Raw genomic sequence first — 17929 nt, 5'->3', positions numbered from 1 at the left:
TTCCACTTGTTTGTGTCACCTATGATTTCTTTCAGCAGTGTTTTGTGGTTTTCCTTGGAGATCTTTCACCTCCATAGGTAGGGATATTCCTAAGTATTTTGTTTTTTTTGCAGCTATTGTAAAAGGGGTTGGGTTCTTAATTTGATTCTCAGCTTGGTCACTGTTGGTGTATAGCAGAGCTACTGATTTGTGTACATTAATCTTGTATCTGGATACTTTGCTGAATTCATTTATCAGTTCTAGGAGCTTTTTGGAGGAGTCTTTAGGGTTTTCTAGGTATACAATTATATCATCAACAAACAGTGACAGTTTGACTTCCTCTTTACAGATTTTGATTGCCCTTTATTTATTTCTCTTGTCTGATTGCTCTGGCTAGGAATTCCAGTACTATGTCGAATGGAAGTGGTGAGAGTGGACATCCTTGTCTTGTTACAGTTCTCAGAGGGAATGCTTTCAACTTTTCCCTATTCAGTATTATGTTGGCTGTGGGTTTGTCATAAATGGTTTTTATTACATTGAGATGTATCAGGACTGGGTCCTTTCTAATTGACTGCATAAGTCATGTGTCCGTAAAGCTCACCCTGACTTCTCTTAAATTGCAATGATAATTGTGCTAATACAAAATTTAATGACATTTATCAGAGAGTTATAAGTATAGGCTCTGTGCCAAACATTTTGCATATTTACCTCTTTTTTTTTTTTTCAGGTGGAGTCTCACTCTGTCGCCAGACTGGAATGCAGTGGTGTGATCTCAGTTCACTGCAACCTCCACCTCCTGGGTTCAAGTGATTCTCCCGCCTCAGCCTCCCGAGTAGCTAGGACTAAAGGCACATGCCACCACACCCAGCTAATTTTTGTATTTTTAGTAGAGATGAAGTTTCACCATGTTGGCCAAAATGGTTTCAAACTCTTGACCTCGTGATCTGCCTGCCTTGACCTCCCAAAGTGTATTTCTAGCTCACTGCAGCCTGGAACTCCTGGCTCAAACGATCTTCCCACCTCAGCCTCCTGAGTAGCTGGAACTACAGGTGCATACCACTGCACCCAACCTAATTTTTATATATATATACACACACACACACTTTTTAGTATATATGGGGACCTCACTTTGTTGCCCAGGCTGGTCTTGAACTCCTAGCTTCAAGTGATCCTCCCCCTCTGACCCTCAAAGACCTGGTATTATAGGTGTGAACCAACATGCTTGGCATTTCTTATCATTTTTTGAGTGCATACTATAAGCCCAGAGAGTATAAATTGTTAACATACTGTTATCTGACATCTATTGTCATCTCAGGATATTGAATGTGATGATTGTTGGCAGCAGTTGGGGATAGAGTGGAGGAAGTTGTTGTGGTGATCTATTGCAGGGATCACTCCAGAACTCAGTGGTTCAAAGCAATAACCTTATACATCTACAATTTGGGCAAGGATTAGTGGGAATAGCCAATTTGTGCTCTATTTGATGTTAGCGGAGGCAAATCAAAAGTAAGAAACTGGTCTCGCTCACTCACATGTGCAACAGATCACACTGGCTGTTGGCTGAAGCCTCAGCTGGGACTGCCTAGAACACCTACATTTAGTCTTTGAGAGGAAATCACTTTTCTTCTCCAACTTGACTCAGCCCAAACAGGGAGTTCTCCTCTCCTTTTGGGTTTTAAATGACCCCCTAATATGGTAACATTGATAAAAAATTACTTCAAAAGTATTTGAGCATTAGATTCCATATAGAACTGTCTGCTCTAATTTTGAGGATGATATAGCCATTCCAGTTTTATTTTGATTTTGAGCATAGTATATCTATTAATCCTTTTACTTATAATTTATTTGTGTTCCTAGTTAATGTGGGTATATTAGTCTGTTCTCCCACTACTAGTAAAGACACACCTGAGACTGACTAAAGGAAAGAGTTAACTAACTCACAGTTCTGTAGTGCTGGGGAGGCCTCAGGAAACTTATAATCATGGTGGAAGGGGAAGCAAACATATCATTCTTCACATGGCAGCAGGAAGGAGAAGAATGAGAGGAGTGCAGAGCAAAGGAGGGAAAAGCTTCTCACAAAACCATCAGATCTCATGAGAACTCACTCACTATCATGAGAACAGCACAGGGGAACTGTCCTCATGATTAAATCACCTCCCATGAGGTCCCTCCCCAACATGAATTACAATTTGGGTTACAATTCAAGATTTGGGTGGGGACACAGAGCCAGACCATATCATTCTGCCCCTCCCCCTCTCAAATCTCATATCCTCATATTTCAAAACACAATCATGCCTTTCCAATAGTCCCCCAAAGTCTTACCTCATTCCAGCATTAACCCAAAAGTTTAAGTTCAAAGTCTCATCTGAGACAAAGCAAGTTCCTTCCACCTATAAGCCTGTAAAATAAAAAGCAAGTTAGTTACTTCTTAGATACAATGGGGGTGCAGGCATTGGGTAAATACACCCATTCCAAGTGAGAGAAATCGGCAAAACAAAGGGGCTACAGGTCCCATGCAAGTCTGAAATCCAATAGGGCAGTCATTAAACCTTAAAGTTCCCAAATGATCTCCTTTGACTCCATGTCTCACATCCAGGTCACACTGATGCAACATATTGGCTACCATGGCCTTGGGCAGCTCCAACCCTGTGGCTTTGTAGTGTATAGATCCCCCCGCCAGCTGCTTTCATGGCTGGCATTGAGTGTCTGTGGTTTTTCCAGGCACATGGTGCAAGCTGTTGGTGAATCTACCATTCTGGGATCTGGAGAATGGTAGTCCTCTTCTTATAGCTCAACCAGGCAGTGCCTTTCTTGGGACTCTGTGTGGGGGCTCTGATCCCACATTTCCCTTCTGCTCTGCCATAGCAGAGGCTCTCCATGAGGGCTCCACACCTGCAGCATACTTCTGCCTAGACATCCAGGTGTTTCCATACATCCTCTGAAATCTAGGCAGAGGTTCCCAAACCTCAATTTTTGTTTTCTGTGCACCCACAGGACCAACATCACATGGAAGCTGCCAAGGCTGGGGCTTTGCACCCTCTGAAACAACATACCGACTTGTACCTTGGCCCCTTTTAGCCATGGCTGGAGTGGTTGGGATGCAGTCCTGAGGCTGCACACAGCAGGGGGACCCTGGACTGGCCCAGGAAACAATTTTTTTCCTCCTAGGCCTCCAGGCCTGTGATGGAAGGGACTGCCATGGAGGTTTCTGACATGCCCTGGAGACATTTTCTCCCTTGTCTTAGTGATTAACATTTGGCTCCTCATTACTTATGTAAACTTCTGCAGCCAGCTTGAATTTCTTCTCAGAAAATGGGTTTTTCTTTTCTATCACATCATGAAGCTGCAAATTTTCCAAGCTTTTATTTTCTGCTTTCCTTTTAAACATAAGTTTCAATTTCAAACCATATCTCTGTGAATACATAAAACCGAATATTTTAATAGCACCCAAGTCACCTCTTGAACACTTTGCTGCTTAGAAATTTCTTCTGCCAGATACCCTAAATCATCTTTCTCAAGTTCAAAGTTTCACAGATCTCTAGGACAGAGGCAAAATGCTTTCAGTCTCTTTGCTAAAATACATCAAGAGTCACCTTTATTCCAGTTTCCAACAAGTTCCACCTCTCCATCTGAGACCACCTTACCCTGGACTTCATTGTCCATATCACTATCAGCATTCTGGTCAAAGTCAATCGACAAGTCTTTAGGAAGTTCCAAACTTTCCCACATCTTCCTGTCTTCGGAGCCCTCCAAGTCTCTAGGAAGTTCCAACTTTCCCACATTTTCCTGTCTTCTGAACCCTTCAAACTGTTCCAACCTCTGGCTGTGACCCAGTTCCAAAGTCACTTCCACATTTTTAGGTACCCTTATAGCAGCACCCTACTCTTTGTAGTACCAATTTACGTATTAATCTGTTCTCCTGAAGACATATGTGAGGCTGGGTAATTTACAAAGGAAAGCGGTTTAATTGACTCACAGTTCAGCATGGCTGAGGAGGCCTCAGGAAACTTACAATCATGGCAGAAAGAGAAGTAAATATGTCCTTCTTACAAGGTGGCAGAAAAGAGGAGAATGAGAGAAGTGCAGAGCTAAGTGGGGAAAGCCCCTCATAAAACCATCAGATCTCATGAGAACTCACTCACTGTCACAAAAACCAGCATGGGGGAACCGCCTGCATGATTCAATGACCTCCCATGAGGTTCCTCCCCCAACATGTGGGGATTACAATTCAGATTACAATTCAAGATGAGATTTGGGTGGGGAAACAGAGCCAGACCATATCAGTGGGTTTTTATATTTATTTGGGTCTTGCTTTTTTGTTGTTGTTTTTCAGTTTGGCAATCTCTGCCTTTAATTAGGGTGTTTAGCCAATGCATATTTAATGGAATTATTGGTATAGCTGGGTTTAAATCTACCATCTTACTTTTTGTTTTTTATTTGTCTCCTCTGTTCTTTGTCTTTCTTTTCTGTCTTATTTTGCTTTAATTAAAAAAAATGATTCATTCTTCCTGCTTTGTTGGCTTATTAGTGAAAACTCTTTATTGTGTGTGTGTGTTTTAGTGATTGTTTTCAGGTTTATAGTATACTTTTTTAAAAATCAGAGATCTATCTTCAAATGATATTATACCACTTCATGTATAATATAAAAACTTACAATATGGTATACTTTCATTTCTCCCTTTCTGACCTTTGTGCTATTGTAATACATTTATAAACCCCACAGTGCCTTGCTTTTATTTTATCATTAAATAGTCAATTATATTTTTAAATGATTTATAAAATAACTAAAATGTCTTACATTTATCCATAAAGTTGTCGTTTCTGGTGCTCTTCATTACATTACAGGGATCCAGATTTCCATTTTGCCTGAAGAACTTTCTTTAAGAATTCTTGTAGTGCAGGTCTACTGGTGATAATTTTTTTCAGCTTTTGTAGGTTTAAAAAGTCTTTATTTTACCTTTAAAAAATTCTGTTTTTAATACTGTAATGAGGTATAATTCGTACACTATAAAATTCACCCATTTAAAGTTTATAATTCAGTGATTTTTAGGATATTTACAGAGTTGTATAACCATCACCACAATCAACTTTAGAACATTTTTATTACCCCTCCCCCCCAAAAAAACCCATACACATTGTCCGTCACTCCCTTATTCTCTGCAACCTTTCCCAGCTCTGGGAAACCACTAATCTATATTCTGCTTCTATAGGTTTGTTTATTCTGGAAATTTCATATAAATAGAGTCACTCAATACATAGTGTTTTGTAACTGGCTTTCACTTAGCATTCTGTTTTAAAGATTCATCCATGTTTTAGCATGCATCAGTACTTCATTTCTTTTTATGTTATATGGCTATGTCACATTTTGTTTATCCATTATTCAGTTGATGGGCATTTGGGGTGTTTCTACTTTTTATTTATTGTGAATAATGCTGTTATAAACATTTGTGTAGAAATTTTTGAGTGAATTTTTTTTTAATTTCTCTTTTGTATATAACTAACAGTAGAATTGCTAGATCATATCATAGCAGTTTTTCATCTTTATTTTGAAAGGTATTTTTGCTGGGCATAATATGTTGCTTCACTGTCTCCTTGCTTGCATTTTCTTTTTCCTGACTTGAAAACTGCCATTATTCTTACGTTTTTTCCCCTGCCATTTTTTCTCTGGATGTTCTTAAAATTTTCTTCTTTTCACTGGTTTTAAGAAATTTAATTTCATGTTCCTCAATGTATCTGTCTTCATGTTTCTTGTGCTTGGAGTTTGTTGAGTTTCTTGAATTTATGGACTTATTTTTTCCATCATAATTTGAAAAATTTTGGCTATAATATTTTCAAGGTTCTCTTCTGCCCTTCCCTCTCTCCTTTGGAGGATTCCAATTACTCATATTTTAGGTTGGTTTCGGTTTTTCCACAGCTTACGGAGTCTAATTCTATTTTTAGCCTTTTTCTATTACTTTGTCTTCAAGTTTACCAATCTTTTCTTCTGTAATGTCTAATTTACTGTTAATCCATCTAGCGTATTTTGCACAGATTATAGTTTTCATCTCTAAGAGTCCAATTATTTCTTCTTTGTATATTCCTGGCTAATTTTTTCTCCAGTTTCTTGAACATATTAAATATAGTTATAATTGTTTTAATGTCTTTGTATACTAATTCTCTGTGTCAGTTATAGGTCAGTTTATACTGATTGATTTTTGTCCTCTTGTGGGGTGCATTTTTTTGTTTCTTCTGGTGTCTGGTAATCTGGTAATTTTTGTTTAAATGTCAAATATTGTGTGACGGTTTTTGTTTTGCTTTTTTTTAGATACAGTGTCTTGTTATGTCACTACGGCTGGTATGATTAGAGCTTACTGTAGTCTTGAATTCCTGGGCTCAGGTGATCCTGCTGCCTCAGCCTCCCAAGGATTGAGGACTATAGGACTTTTTTTTTTTTTTTTTTTTTTTTTTTTAAGATGAAGGTCTCATTTTATTGCCCAGGCTGGTTTCAAATTCCTGATTTCAAGTGATCCTCCTGTATTGGTCTCCCAAAGTGTGGAGATTGCAGGTATGAGCCACCTTGCCTGACTTTGTGTGTGTGTGTGTGTGTGTGTGTGTTTGTGTGTTTCTATAAAGATTCTTGAGCTTTGTTCTGAGCTGTGGTTATTTGGAAATAGTTTGATTATTTCAGATATTGGTTATCAGCTTTGTTAGGTAGTACCAGAACAATGTTTAGCTAGGGTTAATTTTGCCCCACTACTGAGACAAATCCCTTTTGAGTACTCTACCTGATATTGTATGAGTTATGAGGTTGTTACAACTCTGGTTGTTGGGAACAAGAACTATTTCCAGTCCTCTTTGAGCCCTCCTTGCTTCTAGGAGTTTTTTTTTCCTGTTTCAATTATTTTCCTCACACACATATACTGATCAAGACTCAGCTAGGCCGAGTGTGGTGGCTCACGCCTGTAATCCCAGCACTTTGGGAGGCTGAGGTGGATCGATCACTTCAGTTCAGGACTTCAAGACAAGCCTGGACAAGATGGTGAAATTCCATCTCTACAAAACAAAAACAAAAGCAAAATTAGTCAGGTGTGGGTGGCACATACCTCTAATCTCAGCTACTCTGGAGGGTGAGGTGGGAGACTTGCTTGAACCCAGGAGGTAGAGGTTGCAGAGAGCTGAGATTGCGCCACTGCACTCCAGCCTGGGCGACAGAGCAAGACTCCATCTCAGGAAAAAAAAAAAAAAAAAGACCTCAGCTAAAAATTCAAGGAGGACTCTTCATAGTTCGCTCCCTCTCTCTGTCTCCCTCTCCTTCTCTTTCTTGAGCTCTATCTTCTCTAGTACACTTACCTGAAAACTCCAGCCACTTTGGCTTCCTTAGACTCCCAGCATCATCTCTTGAACTTAGAAGACCCCTCAGCTTTGCCTAATTTCCCTGTCCCTGCTCCACATCCTGGAAATGTTGTTCATATAATAAGCTGGTGAAATCACAGGCTGATCTTATTTATTTCTCAACACTCAAAGATTGGTGTGCTTCATTGCCTCATACCAAGTGTCTTGTTTCACATGTTGTATCTGGTTTTTCTGTTGTCCAAAGCAGTAGAGTAAAGCCAGTCCCTGTTACTCCATCTTCCCAGAAGTGGAAGTGTCATGCAATTTAAAGATAATATATCCCTATATACATCTAATGTATAGACAACATGTGGATATTTACATAAGGAACAATTAATAGTGAGTTTTCTTGAAAATGGAAATGGTGACTGGGAAAGGGGCCTTTACTTTTCACTTGATAGCTTATTGGCTGTGTTCTTTCTTAAAATCCATGATACTTGTTGCTATCATTGTAATAAATAAAAGTTTTTCATGAAATGAATTTGTCTTGGAAGGATCTACTGAACCATGGAGTGCTGTTGATATTCAATTGATTCACTTTGCCCTCGGTGTCTTGGCTGATGGATAACCAGTTGCACTCATCTTTCATCCTCTTTCTTGGGTTGGAGGTGATGCAGAGTAATAACATTTGCCTTTTGATTGGATTATCCAGGAAGCATGGTGTTTCTGGACTCTTGCTTATTATCTAAGTTTGATGAGGGTTTGCATAAGTCTGTTAGGGCAACATTTAAAATCAATTCACTGGCTAATCCTCATATCTGTTGGTGGGATCTAAATCCATACAGCTTTCCTGGAGTCATTTTAGCAGTAGATCTAAAAAACCTAAAAATGTATTTACTCTTTGACCCCCAAATTCTACTTCTATGAAATTATCTTAAAGAAATGATAAGGACAAGTGTGCAAAGATTTACAGTTGTTTGTATTACATTGCAATCAAGAATGTATTGCCTTGTTTGTAACAGTAAAAAGTTGGAAGGTCAAAAATATCTAATAATGAATTGTTAAATTAAGTTTGGCACATAATGAGACTAGAACATTCTGTGATTACTAAAAATTGAAAATGACATATACTTATTGACATACTTTACTAGATAAAAAAAGTATGTTTACATAAAAGTATGTACAGTATAATTCCAATTTTAATTCCTTTTCTACCTCACAGCTACACTGCCACTTTGCAAAAAGTCTAGCTCTGATTTTGCAAAACCACACTTAGGATCCTGAGCCTGTGAGACATGCCTGCACTTCCATTTCACCCTAATGGGCTTTATGTGTTACTGACTTTTCTTCAATGCTTTTCTGGTTTTGAGATGTGATCGTTGAGAAAGGACTCTGGGGAGAAAATCCAATATGAAGGCCATAAAAGTAGTGAGATTCTATTATTCCCAATTCTTTGTTCCCTTCAGATTACAAAATTGAATATCCATGCCCTTTGCTTTGTGCCTCTGTGGTCTCTGTGAGGAGCATATTCCCTGCTCCACTGAAGCTGGACCTGGTCACATGACTTTGGTGAAAGAAAGGTTAGTACAGGTGATCTGAGAAGGTTTGCATGTGCTTTCATTGTTTGCCATAACTGCTTGGGCTTCTGGCATCTGCAATGTGAACACATGATAGAAGCTTCTCAAGTGGAAGCTAGTAGAGTTGCACTGAGAGACACGTGGAGCCAACCAAGTACAACCTGCGGCCTGGAGTCAAGCCTAGCTGACCCACGGACCCAGGAGGGTAGAAAACAAAAGTTGATTGTGAGATTTTGAAGTTGTTAGGTGCAGTTATCCTATTAGTTATATAATTGTCATTTATGGATTTAAAACTAATACAGGTAGCAATAATGGCACTGTCTTTTAATTGCTGAGGTCACAGCAATGTGGGTTTCAATGAGATGCAAGCTATTCAATTAGATAGAAGTATGTCATCAGCACCCTCATATCTCTTTGAACTCTTTTGCCCTCCTCTATGTGGCATTTAGTAGAATGCTGAAAGATAAACAATGATTAAAAATGGTTAAAAAAAAAAAAAAAAGATAAAATGGCCATCATCCTTTCCCCTCTTCATGTTGTCCCAAATGTTATTCAAAGCTAAACCTTCGTTTCTCTTATCTGCATACAATGTGCTTCTGGATCATGGTGTGATCAGGGTGGTCATATGTACATACTGTAGCAGAGCTGAGGAGGGAAGAGGATGCAGGACAAAGGAGAGACGCAGCATGCCTACCTCTGATAAGCAGATCATGCAGGTGTCCCTGGTCCTCAGCCACATAACAAAGAGGGGCTCTCAGGGGTCAGAGGTCAACCTCTCTTCTCTCTGCCCTCTATATTTTTGTTTTGTTTTGATTTTGAGACAGGTTCTTGCTCTGTTGCCCATGCTGGAGTACAGTGGCACAATCGTAGCTCACTGCAGGCTTGAAACCCTGGGCTCAAGCAATCCTCCCCTCATCCTCCTGAGTAGCTGGACCTATAGGTAGCTGCCACTATGCCAGGCTAATTTTTTAAATTTTTATTTCTGTGGAGATGGGGATCTCACTATGTTGCCCAGGCTGGTCTCAAACTCCTGGCCTCAAGCAATCTGCCCACTTCTGCTTCCCAAAGCAGAGGGTTACAGACATGAGCCACTTTGCCCTGCCTTGTCCTCTACCTTTATTTCCCAAAGCATACTGAAAAAATATTCTGTTGTCCTCTGGGCTAGTCTGTTCCCTAGAGCATAAGGTAATGAGGTAAGGAGAAGGGCCTTGTGTCTGTGCCCATGCAGCCTTGGTAACTCTTTGATCCAGGTATGGAAGGAATGTGTGAATAAGTGTTTGTGTGTGTGTGTGTGTGTGTGTGTGTATGTGTATGTGTGTACGTGAAAGTGTGTATTGCAGAGGACACACATTTCTTTTCTCTTATGAGCAATGTGCTATTGGTCTGCATTATTTTCTTATTGCCTTTGTAGGCGTTAGCCCGTTTCTGGGTAAATCACTGGAGAGGCTCGAATGCACAGTGGTTGAGACTTAAGAAATGCATTCTGGAGCCATGCTGTCTGGATTTGAATCTCAGATTTGCCGGTTAGTAACCCTATGACCTTGGGTAAGTCACTTAACTTCCCTTGCCTCAGTGTCCTACACTGAGAGATGGGGATAATAATTGAATCCACTCCATAGTTTTGTTGTGAGGAGTAAATGAATGAATTCATGTAAAGTGCTTGGCACATGATCATGGCTCAGTGTTCACTCTTCTATTGTTGTTTTTCACAGGGCGGTGACTCAAATGCTAAAAATCTCTTTTTGAAGAATTATTCTTACATATCATAAGGTATGGAAGAAAGAGAGAAAAAGAAATTAATACCACCACAGCTTGTGTTTCAGCAGAGTAATAGTATTCAACAGATGGGATTGGAGAAATCAAAAATGATCAAATCAGGGAGACATGCTCTCCTAAATGCTAGGACAGATTTTGCCCTGAGTCTCATGAGTCAAGTCACATTACAGTAGACAACTGGGCTTCTGGGATCAGTGGGGCTGGGCAGCAGCAGCTCTGTGGGATTGGGGAGGGCTTGACTGATCTTGAAGTTATACTAAGGCTGAGAGGTTTCATTCCTAGAGATGGGGCTGGCTGACAGGACCTACTTTGGTCTCCTGATTTCTTCTCTTGCTCATAGCCTGCTTCTAGCCTGGTGCTAATGTCAGTAAGGTTCTCTTTCTTCTAGCCTGGTAATAGTGTCTGTAAGGTTGGTAACTTTTTCCTTTTGCAAGCTGACTTGTATGAGAAGGATCATCCTTCAGACTGTGTTATATCTTAAGTGGCATTCCCAAAGAGGCTGGAATTGGTGCTGAGATAGGTTTGGGCTTGGAGGAGTGATGCAGGAGTGATGCAGGATGTGTATGCACACGTGTGTGTGTGCACATGTGTGTGCATGTGTGTGTCCATACACATACAGTGTGTATATGGAGCTATGTGGTGGTTGGATGGACAAATGAATGAAGTGGTATTTAGCCAGACAGGGAAGCATCCAGAGAAATGAACCTCCTTTAGCTCCCCAATCCTTATTACATTACTCTTTCTTGTATGTGGAGTGCATGAACATCCACTGAAATTTCTGGAAACACAGGCCTAGATCATGGATTATTATTCCTAATCTCTGTGTTGTAACCTTTAAAATGGAGTACAGGTCCCTGCTCAGTGCTTAGGCTGTTTGGAGAATGAGATCAGTTTTTATAATTATTTTACCAGATGGGAAGAACTCTTGGACTCTCTCAGAGCCTAAAGGCTCTTGATGACCATAACATGTCTTTCCCCACGGTGGATTATCTGGCGTCACCCCTGTTCTGCTTCCCCAGCTGTCTGCTTCCCTGGAGCCTGGGCTGGCAAGAGGCGCTTGCTAGGAGAGGGTCAGAGGTGTGGGGTGAGTGTGAATGAAGTTGCATGACTCTGTGTAGGCAGGGAGAACTTCCCAGAGCTAGAGGAAGATGACTTTTGGATGAACTGTTAAATTTTGTTTTCTTTTCTCTTCCTGTTTATGAGGAATAAAAATTACTGGTATAATCTCATTGCATAAAGCTGAGAGCTGGAGAGGGTAGGGTTAATTTTCAGTTTTGACCTTGGAACTTCAAAGGGAGGGAAGAGAGGAGGGGAAAGAGAGAGAAAGAGGGAGAGAAAGAGAGACAGGGAGAGAAACAGACCATCTTCTTTATACATCCTGGACTTAGAACCCTTGGACACAACCTGAGTGCTCTGCTTGTTTGGCTCTATGGGATGGAGCGTTAAGAATGGAGCATAGCCCTGACTCCTATGCCAATTGAGCCTCCCAGGTGACACTTGGCAGCCAGTCTGAGTCATTTGCATTTTCACAGCCAAAGGGCTGCTCACAAGATGTTTTGTGCAGATATTTAAGTTGCTGGATTCCAAAGCATCCCCAGGGCACTCCTGGCCCCTCCTCTTCCATATGGCCATGCAACCAACTTCACATTTCCTAATTTATGCAGATGGCATTGTTGGGGGTTAGATGCTTTTGGGAGTTATAGTAATAACAACATCAGGGCCAGTTCTTTCCCTTCCTTCCTTCCTCCTTCCCTTCCTTCTCTCTCCCTATTCCTTTCCTCCTTCCATCCCTCCTTCTTTTCTTCCCTCCCTCCCTCCTTTACTCTCTCCCTTCCTCCTTTCTTCCTTCTTCTTCCTTCCTTCCCTCTTTCCTCCTCCCTCCCTCTCTCCTTTCCACCTTCCCTCCTTCCCTCTGTTGTATCTTCCTTCTGTCAAGCTGTTGAAATATGCCCATTTCTGGAAGAAAGACAGAGCTCAGTGTCCAGGAACAGCACAGCCCCTGGGCCAGCCTTGCCATCCCACTACCAGATGCAGAAGGAGGTGTTCTGGAATGACAAACTTTTCATGTTAAAGTAATGCAATTGTCAGGAACATCTGTATGGTAGTTTTCTATTATGGCTATAATAAGTCACCACAAATTTAGTGGCTTGAAACAACATGCATTTATTGTCTCACAGTTGTGCAGGTCAGAAGCCAGGGTACAGCAGGGCTCAACTGTGTCCTCTGCCTAGCGTCTCCCTGGTGTTGGCAGGTCCTGGAAGCTCTGGGAATGACTGTTTCCAAGCTCATTCAGGTTGTTGGCTGAGTTCAGTTCCTTGTGGTTGTAGGACCAAGGTCCCTATTTCCTTGGTGGCTGTTGGCTGGGGGCTGGTCATTCTCTGGAAGCTCATGCTTTCCACATGGCCTCCTCCAGCAATGGGGAGTCAAGTCTCTCTCACACTTTGACTCTCTCAGGCTTTTCCTTTTTGCCACATCTCTCCAACTTCCAGCCAGAGAAACTTCACTGCTTCTAGGGCTCATGGTTAGACCAGCCCAACATGGATAATCCAGGATCATCTCCCTATTTTAAGGTCACTGGTTAACAACCTTAATTCTACCTTCAGAGTCCCGTTTGTGATTAATGTGACATATTCATAGGTTCCAAGAATTAGGATGTGGGTACTTTTGGGAGGAGTATTATTTGACCTACCACACCCTATAAATAATTCGTTAATTTGTAAAAATAAACAATTTGTTAAATGTACCACCTGAGGATAACTAACTGCTGCAAACTTTGTCAGGGGATCTGCCTAGCATTTCCATTAGATTTTGGGCAGGGCCAAAGAGAGAAAGTGAAGGAATCTGAAGCTCGACATAAGGGTTGAACATAAGACCCTTTCATCCTCCAAAAGGAAGCACAGGCCTCTTCTGATCTCTGAACTTTTAATCTGGACTAGGTTTGTGGAGATGGGATCCATCTCTTCACTCAGGATGGGGCCATGGAGGCCTAGAGGGGTGATGGGACTTGGCCAAGGTCAGTGGCCACACCAGAGCTGAAGACTACTGGGGAAGTTTCAGAGCTGAAAGAAGTCACTGTAAAGCCTGATCAGGATTTTTCAGAACATGGACACATCTCTCAGATCTTTGGTCTTTTTGGCACTTAACCTCTGTATTAGTTTGTTCTCACGTTGCTAATAAAGACATATCTGAGACTGGGTAATTAGGAAAGAGGTTTAATTGACTCACAATTCCACAAGGCTGGGAGGCCTCACAATCATGGCGGAAGGCAACTGAGGAAGCAAAGTCACGTCTTACATGCGGCAGGCAAGAGAGAGTGTACAGGGGAACTCCCCTTTATAAAGCCATCAGATCCCATGGACTTGTTCACTATCATGAGAATAGCACAGGAAAGACCTGCCCCCATGATTCAATTACTTCTCACTGGGTCCCTCCCACGACACATGGAAATTATGGGAACTACAATTCAAGATGAGATTTGGGTGGAGACACAGCCAAACCATGTCAACCTCCAAAGCCAGGTGGATCAGCCAGACTGCATAGCCTTGAAAAAATAAATGACTATGGCTTTCTTGGCTTTAGGAAATACAAATCAATTAACATTATGGGTTGGGACATATATGAACATGACAGTGGTCTTTCTGCAACCTGAAGAAAGTTGGTCTTGATGGCCAGCAAGACACACTCCTTCTAATACTTACAATTCTCACAATTTCTTCTTAGGAGTTCTGGGTGTCCTGGTGGCCAGATCTTTTAGTCCCTCCTTGGCATAGCCATGACCCTCCACATTGATGGATAGACATGGAGTCCACTGTAGCAATTGTTCTGACACCTCTGGCAGAGGAAACTTGGAGAGGAATCCTTCCCCTCTGCTCATTCCTCTCTGAGAGAAGGCAGGGCTCCTACAGGCCAGTGGCTCTATTTTAAACCTGCAAGCAGCAAGCATGTTCCATAGGAGATCGGTTCCTTGTTCAGGGGTTTCATTCTCTTGCCAACTCTGCTCATCCTGGTCTCCTCTTTGTCATAGCCTAGAGGCATCTATCTCCTAGGGGTTTACATAAGACAGAGCAAAGTGCTCTCCAGGCTAAGAATATATCCACCCCCTTCCCTGGGCGATGTGCCTGGGAGGTGAGGAAACTGACTCACTGCATCTCTGACTCTATGAGAAGACAAATATATGAAAAAAAAAAAAAAAAAAAAAACCCGAAAAACTACTAGATTAATGACGGGGGAGAAAAATCCAAGTATTTTTAGCACATGAGGGCAGAGTTAGCTGCTATGAAGTCCTAGAGGATGGAAGTTTTAATTTAAAATAAGAGCTATTTGTCTTTAATGTTTTAATTAGCAGTAGGGAGCTTTCAAGTGGCAATTGTGGCACTTGAGGGTGGGGGACTCTGAAATACGAAAATGCCCAGTGATAATCTGATCAGTAGCAGTGCAGACTGGTTGGGGGATCTGTCCGTGAAATCCAGGCATGACTGGTTTTCTCACAAACCAAAAACTTCATGTGATTCCTAGGGTGTGCCTCTGCCAATGCCTGTGAAATGCTGGGTCAATAGTCCTGCACCACTTCTGCCTGGGTAGAAGGAAGCACTGAAACTTGGGCTGCAATTGAACTGTGGATATGTGGTAGCCCATGAGAGCACCTGAGTCTTCCATGAGGATCTGAGGCTCCTGTTGCCATCTTGCTCCTGGGAGGAAGCATGTCTATTCCCTGGAGTTCATCACAATGTTCCCTGATAAGCATGGTGACTACAGATTTGGAGATTTCTGTAGGTGGAGCCGCTGCTGCTGTTGCTTTTAGAAAGATCCCAGTCATTGCCCAAGGTGTTTTCCTTCCTGATAACTAGAGACACAGGTCTAGGGAGGTGTTCATGAATGGCCAGTGTCACACACTGACGGGGTGGTATGTGCCAGTCAAGGGCTGTAATTTGGGCAATCTGTTTCTAGGGAAAAATATTGCTGGTTGCATATCCAATAAACATTCTTCTTCTCTCTTCCTTGCTGATAGAATCAACCTTTTGCTATAGCTGTTTAAGATTTGTTTTCAGGTAATATACATAATAGGATCACCGGGATCATTGATTTTTGAGCCAGTATTGCCAAAGTGTGAGTCTCAGCTCCATCACTTTAAAACTAAGTGACCTTGGGCAAGTTATTTACCCTCTCAGTGCCTCAGTTTCCTTGTCTGTAAAATGAATATAACGAAACTACTTCTCTAGCTGGTAGCTTTGAAATGTAAACAAGTTAATACATGTAAAGTGCTTATGTAGTATCTGGAACATATAAAGTGTTCAATAAATATTAGCGATTCTTCTTTCCGTTTTTTGAGACAGAGTCTTGCTCTGTTGCCCAGGCTGGAGTGCAGTGGTGTGATCTCAGCTCACTGCAACCTCTGCCTCCTGCATTCAAGCAATTCTTCTGCCTCAGCCTCCTGAGAAGCTGGGATTACAGGCATGCGCTAATTTTCGTATTTGTAGTAGAGATAGGGTTTTGCCCTGTTGGCCAGGCTGGTTTTGAACTCCTGACCTCGGGTGATCCACCCACCTCAGCCTCCCAAAGTACTAGGATTACAGGCATGAGTCATTGTACCCGGCCTAGTGATTATTCTTATTGCTGCTACACCCCAGTCTCTGTTGCAGCTTGGGTATGAATATGTTACACATTACTGGCCAATTGGACCTGAGAGGAAGACTATTGGGAAACTTCTGGGCCATGCACAAGAGGACATGGATGGTACTCATTTTGGCTGCTCATAGTCAGGTCTCTATGTGATGCTTGAAATTGCAGAAGCAATTGCAGCCCTGGGATAGTTTGACTTTGGATATTTTGTTAATTGGGATAATACATTATCCTCATTGTTCAAGCCCCCTACCACTTACAGTCACCATCCTAACTGATATACCTAGTAACGGCAGAGGCCTCACTAGAGTTATAGTGCATTTAAGCCATGTGTGGCAGTAAATGTATTTGATGGCATTGTTAGGATGGTTCTTTGCTTTAAAATATTTTTAAATGTTTTGGAAGTGTAGTACATTTACATAGTAAAACATTAAAAGAATGAAAAATCTTACAGTGAAAAAGCTCTTTTTCACGTTGGACATTCATGTTGCCATTCCCCCAGGCCCCAATAGCTAGTTAACCACTGCTTTTAGTCTTTGACTTACCCTTTCAGAAATTTGGAAAATAAATATGGCCAGTAGCGGGGGCTCATGCCTGTAATCCCAGCACCTTGGGAGGCCAAGGTGAGCAGATCGCTTGAGCCCAGGAGTTTGAGACCAGCCTGGGCAACATGGGGAAACTTCATCTCTACAAAAAATACAGGAATTAGCTAGATGTGGTGGTGTGTACCTGTAGTCCCAGCCACTTGGAAGGCTGAGGTGGGAGGATCACTTGAGCCTGGGAGGTCAAGGCTGCAGTGAGCCATGATTGCACCACTGAACTCCAGCCTGGGTGACAGTGAGACCTTGTCATATATATATATTATATATATATTTATAATACAAAATATATTTTCCCTCTTTTGTAACGTAAATGTTAGCATGCTGTACACATCATTCTGTACCTTGCTTTTTTCACTTAACGTATCTTAGAGAGCTTTCCGTATCAATATGTAAAGTGCTTTCTTATTTCTTTTTTTTTTTTTTTTTTTTTGAGACGGAGTCTCGCTGTGTTGCCCAGGCTGGAGTGCAGTGGCGCGATCTCGGCTCACTGCAAGCTCCGCCTCCCGGGTTCACGCCATTCTCCCGCCTCAGCCTCCGAGTAGCTGGGACTACAGGCGCCCGCCACCACGCCCAGCTAGTTTTTTGTATTTTTAGTAGAGACGGGGTTTCACCATGTTAGCCAGGATGGTCTCCATCTCCTGACCTCGTGATCCACCCGCCTCGGCCTCCCAAAGTGCTGGGATTACAGGCTTGAGCCACCGCGCCCGGCCTTCTTATTTCTTTTTACTGTTACAAAGTACTCCACTGAATTTATTTAACCACTCCTTTACTGCCAAGTATCCAGGTTCCTTCTAATCTTTCGCTGTTGACTGCAATGCTGCAATCAATAGATGGTATACCTGCCATTTTGTAGATCTGCAAATGTATCTGTAGGGTAAATTCCCCTAAAGTGTAGTTGCTGAATCCAAGAGCACATCCATTTGTAATTTTGATAGCTCTTGCTAAGTGCAACCCTCCGTATGGGTTGTATAAATTTATACTCCCACCAGCAAGGTATGAGAGTGCCTATTTCTCACAGACTTGGCAACAGAACATGCTATCAATTTTGGATTTTTGCCAATTTTA

The 17929-nt window shown here is 41.7% G+C and overlaps 1 long non-coding RNA gene across 1 annotated transcript in view; it reads right to left on the bottom strand.

The window, feature by feature from the left end:
- Positions 1-2153: 2153 nt before the first annotated feature.
- LOC105475178 (uncharacterized) overlaps positions 2154-17929 on the bottom strand; it is a 34720-nt gene continuing 18944 nt past the window's right edge. Inside the window, exon 3 of the long non-coding RNA XR_011624933.1 lies at positions 2154-2377. This is a non-coding gene — a long non-coding RNA (uncharacterized lncRNA). The remainder of the gene's footprint in view (positions 2378-17929) is intronic.

The sequence above is a fragment of the Macaca nemestrina genome, chromosome 6 (genome assembly GCF_043159975.1).
Source record: "Macaca nemestrina isolate mMacNem1 chromosome 6, mMacNem.hap1, whole genome shotgun sequence".
Classification (NCBI taxonomy): domain Eukaryota; kingdom Metazoa; phylum Chordata; class Mammalia; order Primates; family Cercopithecidae; genus Macaca; species Macaca nemestrina.
The sequence above is the reverse complement of the archived record's forward strand: the minus strand, read 5'-3'. Positions and strand labels throughout refer to the sequence as shown.